The sequence below is a fragment of the Chiloscyllium plagiosum genome, unplaced genomic scaffold (genome assembly GCF_037043375.1).
Source record: "Chiloscyllium plagiosum isolate Xiang-an unplaced genomic scaffold, Cpla_swu_hap1 HiC_scaffold_47, whole genome shotgun sequence".
NCBI classification, from domain to species: domain Eukaryota; kingdom Metazoa; phylum Chordata; class Chondrichthyes; order Orectolobiformes; family Hemiscylliidae; genus Chiloscyllium; species Chiloscyllium plagiosum.
Window position 1 is genome coordinate 32,262,385 of NW_028270185.1, and position 20,076 is coordinate 32,282,460.

Below are 20,076 nucleotides of genomic sequence, written 5' to 3' on the forward strand. Positions count from 1 at the left end.
TTCCTGGCATCCTAAGGCGATGTTAAACAATCTATTGGTTTGTTTTGTTCAGTTCCTTTGACACTATACTTGACTCAATAGTCTTGGTGTTGAGAACAATTATTCTCACATTTCCTCTAGTTTTAGTTTCTCAATTTTCCCTCAGTCCATTGAGACTATGATGAAACTGGGAGTCCAATAATTCCAACAGAAGGTAAACAAAGATTTACTGACCTGGTCATTGGAGAGTAGAAGCTGCCAGATGGTACTCGAGACAGAGACATAGAACATACAGCGTGACAACAAACCCTTCAGTCCAACTTGTCCATGCCAACCAAATATCCTAAATTCATCTAGTCCCACTTGCCAGCACTTCGACCATATCCCTCTAAACCCTTCTTATTCATATACTCATCCAGATGCCTTTTAAATATTGTAATTGTACCAACCTCCACCACTTCTTCTGGCAACTCATTCCATTCACACACCACCCTCAGCATGAAAAGGTTGCCCCTTAGGTCCCTTTTAATATCGAAATGTCACGTCCAATAAACCACCTCATCTGTAAACCACAATCACTGTTTGGTCAGACATCCCATGGGATAATCAAGTGCAATTATGTCCTATGATAAGGGGCAAAGAACTGAAAATGTGTTGCTGGAAAAGCGCAGGTCAGGCAGCATCCAAGGAGCAGGAGAATCGACGTTTCGGCATAAGCCTGAAGAAGGGCTTATGCCCGAAACATCGATTCCCGATTTTGTAGATGACGTTTGTTTTGCATGCTGTCTGGTTCATTAGCTACTGTTTAAGTGTGTTGTTTGGTTTGTGGGCTACCATGCTGCCAACAGGTCTGAGTAGGCTGGCAGTCATTTCAGAGATGTCTTTGATGCAGGGTAAAGTGCCTAAGGCTTCTGGGCCTGTTTTGTCTGCTTGTTTGGGTTTGTTGCTGAGAAATCGGTAGAATGTGTTTATTGGGTACCTGTTCTTCTTGAATACACTGAATAGGTGGTTTTCTTCTGCTCTTTGAAGTTCTACAGTGTGTGGTGGCTCATTGAAATACTGTCCTAATGCAGCTTTGTTTGTGGGTGTTGGGATGATTGCTTCTGTATTTCAGTATTTGGTCCGTATGTGTTGTTTTCCTGTGGATGCGCATTTGAAGGTCTCCATTGGCTGTCCGCTCTACTGTGAAATCTAGAAATGACAGGTTATTGTTGTTTTCCTCCTCCTTTATGAATTTTATGCCAGTAAGGATACTATTGATGATCTTGAAGGTTTCCTCTAAATTGTTTTGTTTAGTGATCACAAAGGTGCCATCCACGCAGCGGACTCAAAGTGTGACTTGGATGGTTGGGAGAGTTGTTTGTTTGAGTCTCTGCATTACTGTTTCTGCGAGGAACCCTGATATGGGTATTCCATTGATTTGCTTGAGGGTCCTACTATTGAAAGTGAAGTGGGTGGTGAGGCATAGTTCTACTAGCTTGATGATGTTGTCCTTGCTGATGAAGTTGGTGGTGTTTGGTATATGTGTCTTTGGTTTTTCTAATAGCGTAGTCAGTGTTCCTTTGGCCAGGTTGATGTTGATGGATGGGAACAGGGCTGTTACACCATTATTTCATCCACTTCTTTCTTGGTGTCTTTGATGAGGTTCAGGAGTTCTTAGATGCAGTGGTAGGAGTACTCTACTAAGTGCTTTAGACTTTTGTGAAGTTCCTTGGCTAGTCTGTATGTTGGTGTTCCTGGTAGTGAGACTGTGAGTCTGAGGGGGGCTCCTGGTTTGTGAACTTTGGGTAGTCCATAGAAGCATGCTGTGTTGGATCCGTCTGGTTTCATTTTTTGGAAGTCTGTCTTGTTTAATTCTCCTGATTTCTTAAGTTTTCTGAGGAAGGCTATGATTCAGTTCTCCAGTTGAAACCCTCCAACCCTGGCAAACATCCTTGTTCATATTTTCTGAACTCTTTCTGCACTCTAAGCAACACTCATCAGGACCTTACCATTAAGTGTATAAGTCCTGCCCTGATTTACCTTTCCAAAATGCAGCACTTTACATTTATCTAAATTACATTCCATCTGCCACTCCTTGGCCTATTGGTCTATCTGATCAGGATCCCATTGTAGGTGCAGTGTATAATAAAGAAGTTTAACTCAAATGTTGGTGTCATCTGCAAACGTACTAATTATACGTCCTGTGTTCACATCCAAATCAATTATGTAAATGATGAAAACCAGTGGACTCAGATCCGATATTTGTGGCACACCACTGGTCCAGGCCTCCAGTCTGCAAAAGCAACCCTTCATCACCACCCTCTGTCTTCTGCCTTCGAGCCAGTTCTGTATCCAAATGGCTGGTTGATATGTACTACTCGACGACTACTGCCATTTTATGATGTTTTGAAGGAGAATAGAAGGATTAGGTTAAATATAATCTTTTTTTATCTAGGTAGAACTTAACTTGCTTAGTCTCTACATTGCTGGGTGGATGCCAGGGGTATAGAAACACTAGAATACATTGAATAAGAAGGAGGCAATGCGATGGATAGGTCATGAACATTGCAGCCAAGATATTATCACAACCTGTAGTCTTCAATTTATCAATGCTCCCAGCCACAACTTGCTATCAGTTGGTGTGAACTGAATTGATTATCACAGCAGGTTCATGTTTTGTACCTCTGTAACCCCTTGAACATGAACTGTTCACTCAGAATCTTAGAATCCCTACTGTGTGGGAAAAGACCCTTCGGCCCAACAAATCTATACTGATCCTCCAAACCCATATCCCATTACTCTACATTTACCATTGACTTAAGCTACACATCCCTGAACACTATGGGCAATTTAACATGGCCAATTCATCTAACATGCACATCTTTGAATTGTGAACAAAACCGGAGCACCCGGAGAGAACCCACGCAGACACAGGGAGGATGTGCAAACTCCACACAGACAGTCGCCCAGGGCTGGAATCAAACCCAGGTCCCTGGCACTGTGAGGCTGCAGAGCTAACCAGTTGTTGCTTTGGACTATGTTAACATCTTTAAAGGTGCAGCACCATACAGTTAAAACTGGCAGAGAATCATGTGAAATCAATGTACTATCCAACTCTAATCCATGCTATGGCTGATAGTTCAAATTCTAATTTAACATATTTAATATCTTTGGCCCAAAAGCACACTCTTCTCTGCTGCAGCTTCTGGCTGAGCTTCTCCACTGACTGTAACCCTGTTACCATTTGACTGACAGTTCCACAAACTTTCATATTATTTGGTCACACTTCTTAAAGTCTTCATTCTTGCACCAGTGCATGGACTGATCCCCGAAATTTCACTGAACCCATGCTTCTCTTTGACAACCATATTCTACTTCTTGAATTCTTCAAGGAGAATTTCTTAGCATCCTGTTCAAGTCTAATTGGCTTTTTATCCTTGGTTCCTTTATTGTTCCTTAACAGGTTGTTTCTCAAATTAATTGGTTTTGTACATGTTGATACTAATTGGCTTAGACTATTAGGGTCTTTTATTCATTTAATCCTTGGTCAGTTTCCATTCACAGATTAGAAACCCTTGTCTCTGATCCCTGCCTTTTTGAGATTAGTATAGTTTTAGTAGTGAACCCTGATTAATATGAATTGGTTTTACAGTTTGACCATTACATCTGTTAATCCTTGCAGTAAGACACAGCAGAAGGTGGCCATGCCGTCCCTTAAGTCTGCTTTGCCATTTAATGAAATCATGACCGATTTGATATAATGCTTACTGATTCCCTTAAAATTCGCTCAGTATTGAATGTCCTTTTACAGCCTATACAGTCTCTGTGATAAATAATTCCATAGATTCATTACACTCAGAGAAGAAATTCTACCTCATCTGTCTTAGATAGGTGAGAGACTATTCAGAGATTATGCCCTCTGCTCCTGCAAGAGGAACCAATCTTTTTGCATCTAACCTGATGAGTCCTCTGGGAATCTCAGATGTCTCAAGAAGGTTGCATCTCATGTGGAAAGGTCCTGACCTGTACCAAACTGTTTCACTCCACCAATACTGTCTGATCACATGTGCTTTCCTGGCATTTTGTGTTTTTAATTTCAGATTTCCAGCATTGGCAACATTTTGCCTTTCTCTCGGGACATCAGGCTCAGCGGTTTGCACTGCTGCCTCACAGTGTCAGGGATCCAGATTCAATTCCAGCCTTGGGTGACAGTGTGTGTGGAGTTTGTACAGTCTCCCAATGTTCTGCATAGGTTTCCGTCGTGTGTTCCAGTGTCCTCCTACAGTCCAAAGATGTCACGTTAGGTGGATTAAACATAGCAAATGTGTGATTACAGTATAGGGTAGGGAGCGGAGTCTGAGGAAAAAGCTGTTGGGAGGGTCAGCACATACTCAATGGGCCAAATGGTCTTTCTCCACATTGTAGGGATTCTATGATCAGGAATTTTTCCAGGTGGCATCCTCATCTTGCCCATTTTCAGCTGTTCCTTCAACAATCTTCCATTTATCATATAAAGTCACAGCGGTGTTCATGAGCAATTTTACATCATTCAGCTCCATTCCCAATTCCTTCCAGAATAAGGCAGCTCACAAGGCTCCTACAGCAGGACCTGGACAACATCGTGTGGCAGGTAGTACTTACTAATGAAGAAATCACCATTTCCAACAAGAAAATATTCAACTGCCTGATTATTACAAATGTGGATTTGAGAATGTGGCAGAGACTAGATACTGAGTGACTGTCAAATTCTATCCACCATTTATAAATTAGAAGGTAGATGCAGGTGATGGAAGTTTCCTTCCACAAACAGACATCAATATCTGATCAATTGTTTACTCTTAAGCGAAAACTAAGATTTCTGTTAAACAGAAGTACTGAGAGTTAGAGTACTTCTGTCCCTCAGTACTCCAGACACAGGAAGATCCGAAGACAAGAACCTACAGCTGCCTGGTTCTGAGATAAGAAGTGTTGTTTAGTAATTCTTAATTGGGAGTTTATTGGACTAGTATTATAGAAGGGAAGGTAGAATATAGGTTAGAGAAAGAAATTGTAAATAGTAGTTAATTATTCTCTGTTATACTTTAAGAAATAAAGCCATTAATTTTATTTTAAATATTCCTTGGCCATTCGAATTTTTACAGATTACTGCACAGGATCAATCTTTTCTGTGTTGCTGGTTTTAAATTAAGCAGGAGGGTTTACCCTGTGTCGTAACAAGGGTTACCGTAGAAATCACCCTAGTTCTAGTTCCATATGGCTGCTCTCTCATAGACAGAGAGAGAGAGAGAGCAAGAGAGAGTCAACTGGTGGTGAGCTTAACCTAAGGATCACTTCTTCTCTTTACATCTCACACCAGTGACACCGATAGCATAGGTTCAATCCCCACACACTAGCTGAGATCATCATGAAGGTCCCACCTTCTCAACCTCACCCCTCCCCTGGGGTATGGTGACACTCAGGTTAAACTCATGACCAGTCATGTCTCGCTAATGAGAGAACAGCCTGTGGTTCACTATGACTATGGGGACATGGAAGGAATATATATCCAAAACACGGTGGTGAGTGGTTTGGAAGGGAACATGTAGGTAGTGGTGTTCTCATGCATCTACTGCCTTTGTCTTTAGGAAGGTATGGTCATACGTTTGGAAGATGCTAAGGAGCATTGGTGAATTTCTGGAGCATATCTAGTTGATGATACATAAGGCTGCTAAAGAAGATTGGTGTTGGATTCACTGCATGTTTGTAGATAGGGTGCCAATCAAACTGGCTACTTTGTCCTAAAAAAGTAAGTGCTGGAGAAATTCAGCAGGTCTGGTAGTATATGTTAAGAGAGAAAGAGAATTAATGTTTCTAGTCCTACATGACTCCTCCTCAATACTGTTCTGAAGAGGAGTTATATTGGAATCAAATGGTTAATTCTGTATTTCTCTCCACCAATGCTGTCAGGCTTGTTGACTTTCTCCAGCACTTTCTGGTTTCATTTCAGGCTTCAAGTGTCTACAGCATTGTGTGTTTATCATGGCGGTCTCCAATTTCTTGACTGTTGTTGGAGATACATTTCATCCAGTCAAATGGGGTGTATTCCATCATATTCCTGATGTGTGCCTTGTAGATAGCAGAGAGGCGTTTGGCGCCATGAACTGCGTCACTCACGGCAGTACTTTTGCTCTCTGACCTGCCCTTCTATCCAGAGTGAGCAGGACTTATCTCATGAGTCCAGTTCATTTTCAGCTCAATGGTAACTCCGATACTGTTGATCGTAGGGGATTCAGCAATAGCAAAGCCTTAAGTGTCCAGAAGCATTATTTAGGTGATTTCTTATTGAAGGTGGTAATTGCTTCGCATTTGTATAGCGTGAATGTTAATTGCCAATCGTCAGCCCAGGCTGGAATTTTCAGGGATCTTGTGACACAGCGACATGGAGTATTCAGTATCTGAGGATGTAAGAATGCTTTGAACATTGTGCAAGTATTAGTGAACCCTCTGATTTATGGCATTCTGATTGAGAGAAGGTCAGTTATACAGTCACTAAAGATAGTTACGGCTAGGACACAATCTTGAGGACCTCCTGCTGTGAGGTCTTGGAGCTTAGATGGCTGACCTCCATAAACCACACCAATTTCTGTGGGTCTGGAGTCACATGTAGCCCAGACCAGGTAAGGACAGTAGTTATCTTTCCTTAAAGGATATTAATGAACCAGGTGCATTTTCTTTGACAACTGACATTAGTTTAATGGTTGATATTAGAGTTTATAATCCACATACTTATGAAATTGAAGTTTTGTCATGCTGGGATTTGACCCAATTCCATGATAGTAGCTCTCAAGTATCTGAATATGAGCTAATTCAATGGCTGGCTTCCTGGCTGATTTGGAACCCAACTTGATTTTTTTTTTAGATTGGATTACTTCCAAGTTAATTTGTTTCTATTTGATCCCAAAAAATGGAAATATGACAGACTAAGTGATAGTGGTCAACTACATGAATTTGTCTTGACTATGACCAATTGTGAGAACATCCAGTTTGTATCAGGGTTTGTGTATTTGCTCAGTGGGAGTTATAATGGAACGATGGATGATTAGAGGGGATTATTTTACCATTCAGAGGGAGGTATAAAGGTAAAAGAATAATTTATATGTGTGTGAGGTAAATGTGGTGTGTATGTGTGTATGTGTACACATGTGTACATGTCTTTCTGTGTCTCTGTGTGTAAAATACCTAAGAAATTCTTCTGCATGAATAAGAACTTTTTCTTTCCCTTAGTCTTAAAGGACTTTGGAATGTGCTTATCTGAAAAATTGGAATTTGAAACCCAAAGTTCTAAGAACAGGAATAACAGACCAGGAATAACAGACTAGTGAGTGTCTATCAATGTTACAGAAATTATTGGAGAAAATTCCAAAAGAAAGGATTCATCTCCAATTAAAGAAACAAGGTTTGATCATGGATAGTCAGCATGGCTTTGTCAGATGGAGGTCATGCCTAACAAATCTGGTGGAGGTTTTGAGGAGGTGACCATGTCTGTGGATGTGGCTAGGACAATTGAAGTAGTTTATTTGGGTTTTAGCAAAGTCTTTGACAAGGTTCCACATGGGGGATTCAGAATGAAGGTAAAAGCATATGGCAGCTGGAGCAACTTGGCAAGTTGGCTGGGAAATTGGCTCAGTCAGAGGAGGCAGCGGATATTGACAGAAGGCTGTTTGTGTAATTAGAGGCTCATGTACGGTGTGTATCACAGAGATCAGTGCTGAATCCCTTACTGTTTGTCATATTCATAAATAATATAAACCGGTCAGATGGGCAGATGCAATTTAACTCTGACAAATGTGAGATGATGCACTTTAGTAGAAGTCACAACATAAGGCACTGAGTGGTGGGACACCAGGAAGCTCAGAGAAACAGAAGGACCTTGAGGTGCTTGTTAACAGATCCCCAAAGGCAGCAAGACAGGGTAATAGGATAGTTAAGGCATACAAGATACGTGTCTTTACCAGTCCACGATTAGATAAAGTCATTGAGATTCTCAGCATGGCCCAAATTGCTTGTGCCACCCAGTTTTCACAATTAAACTAGTCCCATTTGCCTGGGTTTGGTCCATATCTACCCCATCCATGTACCTATTTAAATGTTTCTTAGGGCGGCACGGTGGCTCAGTGGTTAGCACTGCTGCTTCAGAGCGCCAGGGACCCAGTTTCAATTCCCATCTCGGGCAACTGTCTGTGTGGAGTTTGCACATTCTCCCTGTGTCTGTGTGGGTTTCTTCTGGGTGCTCTGGTTTCCTCCCACAGTCCAAAGATGCGCAGGTTAGGTGAATTGGCCACGCTAAATTGTCCATAGTGTTAGGTGTAGGGGAATGGGTCTGGGTGGGCAACAAGTGTGGACTTGTTGGGCTGAAGGGCCTGTTTCCACACTGTAGGGAATCTAATCTAATCAAATCACAAAATTGTACTTGCTTCTGCCAATACCTCTGGCAGCCTGTTACAAGCACTCACCACCGTCTGTCTGAACAAAGTGTCCCTCTGAATCCTTTTGTATCTCTCCACTCTCACCTTAACTTATGCTCTCTAATTTTTGACTCTCCTATACTGGCGAAAGTCTGTTGGCTATCTATCTTATATGAATCTCACAAGATTTAATAAAGCTCAATAAGGTTGCCTCTCAGTCTCCTACGTTCCCGGGGAAAAAAGTCCCAATCTATTCAACCTCGTCTTATAGCTCAAAACCTCCAGTCCAGGTAGCATCCTAGTAAGTGGAGGGCCAATACTGAGGTGTAGCTGAAAGGCAGGAGGTTTAGAGGGAACATGACATCCAGAGTATGGAAGGGGCCTACAGTGCATTGCCCAGGAGGATAACTGAGAAGGAAATCCTCAAAACCTTTAAAAAGTACTTGAATGAGCATTTGAAATGTCATAACATTCAAGACTGTGGACTAAGTGCTGGGGAGTGGGACTTGTGCAGCTTTTCATGCAATTTTTGGAGGGACAATCTTTATGGATCGATGGGTCACTTCTGTCCTATATGGTGCTATCATTCTATAATTTTGAAGTTAAGGTTCTGATTTCTTTTTGTCTTTGTTTTGAGAAATTATTACCAAGTGTAAGTTCCAGTAATTGTTGTGGTCAGTATTAGTTTCAGCTTCGGTATTTGAGTGCTCAATCACACAGACTTTCCCAAACGAGTTGTGGAACTGAATTAACAAGGGAAGTAGTGATATAACAGTGTGCAGTAGAACAGCTGTCAAGGTACAACATGAGGTATTGAATGATTGAATATCCTCAGTAAAATAAAAGTTATCACAGAAAAGAATATCAAAAGATATTCAGATGTTGATGGGACTATCAGTGTGTGAAACACTGCAAGCATTCTTGTTTGATGACAAGTTGCAAGGAGCGGTTGTGACCAAATAAGATTAGATTCATCTAGTCCTTGGGGTATTCAAATGTAGACTTAAATTTCAATGACATTACATCATCAAAATAAACCTGTTGTCGTAATCTCTTTGTTCAAAATGATATTAAAAAGGTGAATGTGTGATCATATTTTCCCAGGAGAGATACAACAAAATATAATACGATGTCTCTGGATATGTCTCATCTCTCATTTTGAGACAATTCGGACAGATGCCAGCAGCAGGAAGGGAGAGGTTGTTTCACAAACAATAAAATGTATTTTGCAAACATAATGATCTCAAAAATATACGGCACCATCCTTGTCATTGTTGGTGTACCCGGTAAGTCTTGGAACAACTTAAGTTACATAAGTCTATATTTCCGATCTGCATTTACTGATGATTTAATTTCCATTTAGCAAGGCAAATCCCAATGTCAGATGAAAGTGCTCTCACTTACAGAGTTTAAAGTGAATTGTTTGTCGATTCGGAAGTTTCTCAGTAACGTGTAGCGGTGTCTGTTTCTCTGTCCTGTGCAGAATGGGTTGACACGGAGGCCTCAATGAAGAAGTTTGGCTGAGCACCGGCCCCAGCTTGTCTAGAAAGGGTTTAGCAAGACCATTCTCTCTCCATGGTCACTTAAAGCCTGCTCTCAGTCAGCTGGATTAGATTGGGTTCCCTGTGACATGGTGGCTCAGTGGTTAGCATTGCTGCCTCACAGCACCAGTGACCTGGGTTCAATTCCTGCCTCTGGTGATTGTCTGCATGGAGTTTGCATGTTCTCCCTGTGTCTGTGTGGGTTTCCTCCCACAATCTAAACATGTGTAGGTGAGGTGAATTGACCATGTTAAATTGCATACAGTGTTAGGTCCATTAATTAGTGTCAGTGTGGACCTTTTGGGCCAAATGTTTCCACCCTGTAGAAAATCTAATCATGATAAGGGTGGATCAGCCCAGATGGCTTTGACCACCTTGAGTTTTTGTCAGTCAGTGGATGCCTGGGGTTATGATATTTGTGAGGACAGATCATTGGGAAGGGTATTGAACACAAGGTTCCAACTACAATGTAGATTGTTGAAATTATGTGAATGCTATGTGAGGTGTGCCATTTGTAAAATGATGCACAGTGCTGTGGTGTAGAGCCCAATAGGATAAGCGCTGAGGTCTAGAGTTTTAGGTGCCTCAGAGGATTAAATTGTCCAACAGGATGTTTTCTATCTTGCCTTTTCTTGCTTTATCCTTTGATGTTCCCCAAATGATAATGTGAAGGTCCTCCAATTTGCGTTCATTTGGGATTATTATTTAGACTTTAGCTGTCAGTTTAAATATGTAATTGCTATCATTATTATTCACATTATTGTTATAACATTATTATTATGACTATTTTGTCAGGACTGATGTTTTAGAGACAAAAACTCCTGGATATATTTTTAGATGGATTCACCTTGAGGCTAGAGTGTTACACCATGTACTGCAGTACTCCATCAACTTTGTGAAACCTCTATCATTGTACCTGGCTCAGAACGGTGGAGATTGGGTGGTACAACATAATTTTTTGTAGATGAAAGACATTTTGGTTTGGGGTGACTGATGTGCAATTTCGGATATTTGATATAGTTGTGCTGTTCAGAGGCTCCAATCAGGATCAAGAACATCCGGCCATATGGAGAGAAAGTCAGCCCTGCTACTGTGACACCAACTGACCTGATGTTCAGTATTGAGGGACATGCTGCATTAGATACTGTTTCAGGATCACCAATTGAATCATAGTCCATCAACAGCACACTGCTGAACGGATATTAAAATAAACTATTGGAGATTATTCTTAGGGATAGGGTTTACATGCATTTGGAAATACAGGACCTAATTAGGGACAGTCAGCATGGCATTATGCAAGGCAGGTCATGTCTTACTAACTTGATTGAATCTTTTGAGGAAGTGACAAAGGTAATCGATGAGGGTAGAGCAGTGGATGTGGTCTGCATGGATTTCAGTAAAGGGGCCCGCTATGGTCCCTCATGGTGGGCTCATCCTGAAGATTACACTACATTGGATCCATGGTGAGGTGGCAGCTTCGATTCCCATAGAAAGCAGAGGAAAGGGGTTTTTCTGGCTGGAGGGTCGTGACTTGTGGTATTCCTTAGGGTTTCATAATGGGACCTCTGCCCTTTGTTTATTTGCAGATGATAGAACGATCAGTGAAGTTGTGGATAAGGTTGTCAAAGATACAGTGGAGATCAATTGCCGATATGGGTGGAAAGGTGGCAGATGGAGTTTAATCTGGGTAAGTATGAGGTGCTGCACTTTAGGAGATTGAAAGTTAGGGAAAAGATATACAGTAATGGCAGAACCCTGAACAGCATTGATGTACAGTGATCTTGGTGTTCAAGTCCATAGCTCCCTGCAAGTGACCATGCAAGTAAATAGGGTAGCAAAGATGATGTATGGTCAGCTTGCCTTTATTGGCTGATAAATTGAGTACAAGAGTCAAGATGTCATGTTTCAGCTTTATAAAGACTGTTCCTGTGCTGTACAGCTCGATGTTCTGTGTTCTCATGTGAATCATCTGTCAACCCTGATTTACATGATGCTCTTTGTCTCATGGTGTAGGACATCATTGCACCGATTGTCACATAGGATGTCTGTCCAAACAGTAATTGTGGTTTACACCATCGAGACAGATTTGCATAGACATATCAGTTCCTGCAGTTATAAAGTGAGATGTTACATCAATGCTAGTCAAGATCTTGCTGATCAATTTGAGCCAATCTTCCCTTAGAAATGTTGTCATATTTTCCTCCCATTCTGAATGATTGGAAAGCTGAGGTGAGTGGGAATGACTGCTCACCTGTATTCACTCATGTCTTAACCCTGGCCATTCAGGGAACTGATCCCACAGTTCAGTGCATTCAGCCCCTTCTGGTTGGATAAAAGTTTTCATGTTGATTGAATCTCTATATCAATATGAGGTGGTTTATTGGAGATCACACTTAGGTGCTGAGTAATCTCAGACTGTTTTGTGGCTATCGAGGAATCAAATTTAAATTGGGAGTGGATGAGAGATAGTATGGAAGGATCTTGCTTATGCCAGCTAGCACTTGGAAGTTTATAAATGTTTGCAGTAACAGTAACACCGAGCTGTAAATTGTAAATGTCAGGACTGCTTCATCAACACTGCTGCCTGGGGCATGTCTGGAACAGTGTGTTTTACATCAGGGGAGTAACACAGTAGGTCAAACTCTTTGATGCAATAATGACACCGTTCTTCAATTCCATAATGATTCACTTGAAGGAAAATAGTGTTCGATATATTGTGTCACCATAGTCTTACCAGAGCATAGGGCTCTCATTAGAGAGAAGTAGCTGCTGGTGATTTAACTTGAGGGCCACCAGACCTCAGATGAGGGAAGAGGTTGAGAAGAAGAGTCCTGCATGGTAACCTCAAGCCAGTGATGAGAATTGAGCCGATGCTGTTAGCATCATACTGCTCTGCAAACCAGCAATCCAGCCAACTGAGCTCAACCCATTCCCATGGAATGTTGGATGACAAGATATTAAACAAATTTCATTTGACAGCCAAGGGAACGATGTCAGATTCAGAGAACATGCGTTGCTGCCATTATGCCAGAGGTTAGTACAATACAGAAGACTGAATGTTCTGGGGTACAAGCATTCTGTGATGGGCTATCTTCAAGTATTTATTTCTTCTCTTCAAGATCAGTCTTTACCTCCCCAGAGGAGCCACCTCTCAGATGTGGGGTACTCTCTGAATGCTGAGCCATTGGTGTGCATGACAAATACATTTAACCCTCGACTTACTGGCCACTGAACTGGGCAGTACAAATTCCTAATGTGTGATATCATGTATCCATTTAACATTTCCAAACTAACCCTGTGGTGTAATTCGGCAACTGAGAACAACAACAAAAAAAGATTTTATTGCCCACAGGTGCTCTTCATTGCCACTGATTTACTGGATTGATGTGTGATACTGAATCAAGTCTCCAGAAATCACTCTGAATGAAGGCATTAATGATCATGGAACTGAACTGTCTTGGGATCACTAACATCAGGCTGGACCCTCTCATTGTAATGGTGTCTTGTTGTTGGGACAATCCATCACTGTAGAGCTGAATTGCAGAGCTGATTTCCAGAAATGTGGTGACACTGATTACCTTTGTCAAGTGTGGCATCAGGAGCCCAGGCAAAACTAGAATGAATGGGGTATCAGGAAGTAAACTCCGATGGATGGAGTCAAAACTGGCACAGAGTGGTTCTTAGAGGTCAGTCTTCACATCTCCTGGTCATTTCTGCAGCAGTTCCTCAGAGTAGTGCTCTAGGCCCAACCATCTTCGGCTGCTTCATCAATGACTTGCCCTCCGTCAGAAAGTCAGAAGTGGGGATGTTTGCCGATAATTGTACAATGTTCAGCACCAGTCACAACTCATCTGATACTGAAGAAATCAATGTTTTAAGGGAGCAAGATCTCAACAATATCATGGAATTGTAGAATCCCTACTCTGCAGACAGAGGCCATTCAGCCCATTGGGTCAGCACCAACCCTCCGAAGACCATCCCACACCACCACCCTACTGGCGTAATTCTGCATTTACCATGGATAAGCTACCAAGCCTGCACAGCTTTGGACTGTGAGATGAAACCATTGAAACCAAAACCACACATACAGGTAAACTCCATGCAGATGGTCCTTTAAGGCTAGAACCTAAACTTGGGCGCCTGGTGCCGTGAGACAGCATTGATTACCACTGTGCTGCCAGATATGCTGGGTATCTGGGCTTGGGCTGAAAAATGGCAGATAAGATTCACGCCATAAAATGCAAGGCAATGACTATCTGTGATAAGAGATGACCTTCCCTCCACACCTTGACATTCAATGGTGTTAACATCAGTGAATCCCCCATTATCAATATTGGCCAGAAATTCAACTGGCCTCACCCCATCAATACAGTGGCTGGGACAGCAGGTCAGAGGCTCAGAATACTGTAGCAAACAAATGACCTCCTGACTCCCCAAACCCTGTCCACCACCTGCAAGGCACAAGTTAGGGGCGTGATGGAATACTCCCCAATTGCTTGGAGGAGTGAAACTTCAACAAAACTGATGGATCTTGACACCATCCTAAACAAAGCAGTGCATTTGAATAGCACTACATCCACAAACAGTCACTATCTTCACCACTGAGAGCAGTGTGTTCAGTCTACAGGATACGTGCAGAAATTCACTAAAAGTCCTTAAACAGCACTGTCCAAAACGATGATTAGTACCATCTAGAAGAACAAGGACAGTGGATACTTGGGAACACTACCACCTGAAAGTTCCTCTCCAAGCCACTCTCCATCTTGACTTGGAAATATATCACCATGCCTTCAATGTCAGACTGGGTCAAAATCCTGGAATCCATTCCCTTATGGCATTGTGGGGGCAACCTACAGCACATGGACTGCAGCAGTTCAAGAACGCAGCTCACATCACCTCTCAAGGGCAACTGAGGTTGACTAATAAATGCTGGCCAGCAAACAATTCTTTTTGTTTACTGACACACAGAATTGGTCATGAGGAATTTGTGACCCAGTGTTCTCGCTTTACTGTGGGTATCTGTAAAAGCAGCATTGTATTCAATGTGGACCATGAATAGGAAAATGCCCTCAATCGCTAATACTTTTCACTGGAGAACTGTTTTGCATGTTGGTCAATAGCCTTAAGAGAACATCTAATTCCAGTGGCATTGTGATTCAGTTAGGATCTTTCAATTAGAATTGCACTGAGTGTGGGTTCCTAGCTAAAGGGGAACAACTTACCCCAGTGTTCAGGTGTCACTGGGAGCATCTCTCAAAGTAAAATTATACTGAGTGTGGGGAGGGGAACAACTTAGCCAGTGGCCTTGCATAAGTAGGAGTATCTCTGACTATCTCTGACATATCTTTCCCATTACGAAGTGTTCGAATGCTGAATGAATATTCTAACAAAACAAACTAGTTGTTGTCACCCTTATTCATGGAAATTCCATCTCTGTATCTTGCATCGCTAAATCTTTTTTAAAGTTTTGTACCCCAACTTTAGCTGTACTCGTCTTTCAAGAAACAGAGGCATACTTCTTTTTGGATGTGGTACTGTAGGGAGTATTCCATCGCATTCCTGACTTGTGTCTTTGAGCTGGTGGACAGACTTTGAGGAGTCAAAAGTGAAGATGTAGTGCATTTGGATTTCAAAGGTTTTTTTTTAAGTGCTGCATGGAAGGTTAATGCTCAAGACAGGAGCTCACAGGGTTGAGTGTAATGTATTAGCATGGATTGAGACTGGATTGACACACAGAAGATGGAGAGTTGGGATTAATAGACATTTTGTAATTTGTGAAGTGCCATCAGAACCTGTCCCAGCATCTCAATTCCTTGCTATCTATGTTAATGACTTGAAGAAGGAAATAGAGTATAATGTATTCAAATTTACTGATGATATATAAATAGCTGTGGTACATTCTAGTAAGAACATAAGGAATCTGCAAGGGGATATAGATACATGGAGTGAATGGGCAAAAAACTTGGAAGCTGGAGCTTTAATGCTGGAAAGTGTAAGGTCAAACACTTTGCTAGGAAGAATCAAAAAGCAAACAATTATAAATGGAGGAAGATTTCAAAAAGGTCAGCAAAGTGAGATTTGTGTGCAAAACAAAAGGTTAGCATGTTCATCAAGTAATTAAGGATACAAGTGGAATTTGGGCTTTGTTACCATGGGTTTGAAGTGTAAATATAGGGAAGTCTTATTACAACTGTACAGATTGTTGAGACTCCACCTTTAGTACTGTGTATGATTCTGGTTTCCATATTTATGAAAGGAGATGCTGGTGTTGGAGGCAGTTCAAAAGATTCACTAGAGGGATTCCTGGGGTGAAGGGTTGACTAAGGAAAAATGATAACCAGATTAAGTCTTTACTCATTAGCATTTTGAAAAAGTAAGGGGTGATCTTATTGAAATATACAAAATTCTGAGGGGGTTTGACAGGGTAGATGTTGAGATGATGTTTCCACTTATGTAGGGGTCTTGAACAAGGGAACATAGTTGCAGAATAAGGAGACACTTACAGTCAGTTCTGCTATAATGTGGTAATTCCATTCTTGTGCAATCCCGTGTTATAAGAACATTTCGTAGTAAGAGCACCATTTGAACTAATGGGGCCGGAATAGTATTATAACTAAAACACACCTTAAAATTTTGCACTTTAGAAACAGTGTCTTCAATTTGTCAATTGCATTATAGCGATTTTGTGCTAACGAAACACACTGTAACAGAACAACCTGTACATGAAATATTGTAAAGTATGACTGATTAATTTTACCTTCAACATAACGAGTTATTTCTGCCTGCCCTTGGTATACATGTCACTAAGACAATTCCCACTTCTAGTATTGGGAGTATTTCTATCCCTTCAGTGTGATAATGACAAACATTCTGACTTTTCCTGGGCATTCAAACTGTGTCACACATTGACCTGTTTTTTTCCCTCAGCCTTTGACCTTCCAGCACAACCACATTTTTATTTTAGTGTGACGAACTCAGGATCATTTGACTTGGATTTACAGATGTATTGATTGTATTTATCTCAATCAGATGCTTCTCTTTTTACAGTTAAATTTTAATTACTGACAACAAATGCTCAGCTCTTATTGTCAACACATATTCACAATAAGGACTCCTTGAAAAACTGAACTCACCAAGATTACAACTCTCGCGTTTCATCCTGACCACAGATGAAGATAGTTACGGTTGATGGCGGTCAATCATCTCAGCCGTCACACATCTCTGCAGGAGTTCTTCACACTTGTACCATGACCTTAAAATCTGCAGCTGCCTCATCAATGCCTTTCCCTCCATTGCCATTTCCAAAGTAGAGAGGTTTGTTCATGCTTGCACAATATTCTGCACCATTTACATCTCCTTAGATAATGAAAAGATCTGTGTCATTATAATTCAGAGAGGCCAGTGTTGGACTGGGGTGTACAAAGTTAAAAATCACACAACACCAGGTTATAGTCCAACAGGTTTAATTGGAAGCACACTAGCTTTCAGAGCGACGCTCCTTCATCAGGTGATTGTGGAGGGCTCGATCGTAACACAGAACTTATAGCAAAAATTTGCAGTGTGATGTAACTGAAATTATACATTGAAGAATTGATTGTCTGTTAAGCCTTTCATCTGTTAGAATACAGTGATAGTTTCACTTCTTTCATGAAAGATCTGTATTCTAACAGATGAAAGGCTTAACAGACAATCAATTCTTCAATGTATAATTTCAGTTACATCACACTGCAAATTTTTGCTATAAGTTCTGTGTTACGATCGAGCCCTCCACAATCACCTGATGAAGGAGCGTCGCTCTGAAAGCTAGTGTGCTTCCAATTAAACCTGTTGGACTATAACCTGGTGTTGTGTGATTTTTAACTGTGTCATTATACAGTGACATAACATCTAGCTTGGTCTGGTAATTGACAAGTAACATTCGTATCCCACAAGCACAAGGGAATAGCCAACGCCAAGAAGTGAGAATCTACCAATATGCCATTGGCTTACAGTGACATTACTGTCACTGAATGCATGGCTAACAACAACCTGGCCCAACCATTGACAAGAAAATGATCTGGTCCAGCCATGCAAGTGCTGTGGACACAGGAGTATGTCAGATATTGATTACTGCAGCAATAAGCTCCCTGTCTGTCTCTCCAATCCATGTCTACCATCCAGAAAGTATAGCTTGGGTGGGATGGAATGCTTTCCAAGTGTCTCTCTGAAAGCATCTCCAACAACATTTACAAAGCACCACATTGCGCAGTACAAACAGCTGATTGATCAGATTGCCAATTACCACATTCCATACTCACTCTCTTCACTAATAACATGAATGACCCACAATGAATACCATCCACAGATGCAAAACATTACACTCCAAGTGTTTTTTGACTGCACCTCACAGAACCATGACCCCTAATAGCTAGAAGAACAAGAGCAGAAGTTGCATAGAAACACCATCACATGCTACTTCCCTTTCAGGATAGATTTCATTCTGACTTGGGCGGCATGGTGGCACAGTGGTTCGCACTGCTGCCTCACAGCGCCAGAGACCCAGGTTCAGTTCCCGCCTCAGGCGACTGACTGTGTGGAGTTTGCACGTTCTCCCCGTGTCTGCGTGGGTTTCCTCCGGGTGCTCCAGTTTCCTCCCACAGTCCAAAAATGTGCAGGTCAGGTGAATTGGCCATGCTAAATTGTCCGTAGTGTTAGGTAAGGGGCAAATGTATGGGTGGGTTGCGCTTCGGCAGGTCGGTGTGGACTTGTTGGGCCGAAGGGCCTGTTTCCACACTGTAAAGTAATCTAATCTAATCTAATCTACTCTACATCATTGTTCCATTACTACTGCTGTCTAAACATTATGGAACTCTGCTCCAAAATATACAGGGTTTTCCTATCCACCAGATAGGAAAACCCTGTATATCCTATCCTGAAGAAGGGCTAATGCCCGAAACATCGATTTTCCTGTTCCCTAGATGCTGCCTGACCTGCTGCGCTTTTCCAGCAACACATTTCCATCTCTGATCTCCAGCATCTGCAGACCTCACTTTCTCCTCAAAGATATCCACCAGATAATGCAGGTGTTCAAAAATGCTGCTCTCCAGTACTATCTCAAAAGCAATTAGAATTGGGCAAGAATTATTGGTCCAGACACCAAAACTCACATTTTGTGAGTACATTTAAAATTAACCAATATTCCCACATCTGAAAGAAGATAGCTCGGAACCTGAGCTGTGGTTATTGTCCAAAAGAATGTCCCACATGGGAGACAGCAGAAGAAATAACCAAGGGGAAAGTAGGGAAGCTTGGTGCTGATATCTTGCTGGATTCAGGATGTCAGCTATTCCAGTGGATGGTCCATGTCAAAGCTTATTTTGTCTTGTCCAACGAATTTCCCAACTACTACTGTCGAGAAGCCAGAAGACAGATACATTTCCCTGTCGTCTATGGGTTTATGCGTTGGTGTTCCTTACTTTAGAAAATTACACAATCAAATTCAGGATCTTTTATCTTCAAAACTGGGTCGATTTTGGGAGTTGCACGCTCGTGAAAATGAACATCACATAAGGATATCCTATCACAAGAAGTGGTCTAAAAAAAGGGAGCAATCATTTTAGAGTCACCATGAGCCCATCATCTCCCCTAACCTTTAATATTGGCCTGAATTCAGAGAGAGCCTCTGAAGCCAGGCAATGGAACAATGTTTGGGTCTCCCACAACAAGCTTTAGTACCATTCTCATGATTTCCAAGGTGTGTGTTGGGTAACCTATGGACATTCTTAGCCCCAGCATGTGCTCTGAATCTGGGAGGAGGATCTCTGGTCACAAGGAGAGGAGCTTGTGTGAGAGAGCCTGGACATCAGGCAGGAAGCTTTGCTTCATCCCAGATAAAAAGTGTGAATTCTAAACTAGAAAGTTGCAATGAGCAATGCTGCATGGATTTGGGTGGGAGCAGTGGAGTACAGTCTCAGACAGGCCAGGGACTCCGTGCCAAATATTGAAATTCTTATGATTGTGGTAGGCACCTAACCTGGGGTATGGTGCCTGGATTCACTGCCGAATACTTCCATGGATAAAATTGTTGGTATGTTCAATCCTGTACACGTGGGATGGACTCAAAATTTTATCATTTTTTAAAATTTCATATT